The following is a 200-nucleotide window of genomic DNA, read 5'->3' as shown; positions in this document are numbered from 1 at the left end:
TACATCCTACCCCCACCACCTCTTCTTCGCTGCTCCCCCTTCTCCCACGACCGCCCCTGCGCTCTTCCCTTACTCTCCCTACCCTCCCCACCACCGCACACTGTTTCTCACTCTCTCTCTCTCTCTCCCCCTCTTCTCTGTCTCTCCCTCTCCATTCTTCTTCACACGCACTTGCGCACATATCCATGACGCATTACTGT

Source organism: Habropoda laboriosa, unplaced genomic scaffold (genome assembly GCF_001263275.1).
Source record: "Habropoda laboriosa isolate 0110345459 unplaced genomic scaffold, ASM126327v1 scaffold2, whole genome shotgun sequence".
In the NCBI taxonomy this organism is placed as follows: domain Eukaryota; kingdom Metazoa; phylum Arthropoda; class Insecta; order Hymenoptera; family Apidae; genus Habropoda; species Habropoda laboriosa.
The sequence above is the reverse complement of the archived record's forward strand: the minus strand, read 5'-3'. Positions refer to the sequence as shown.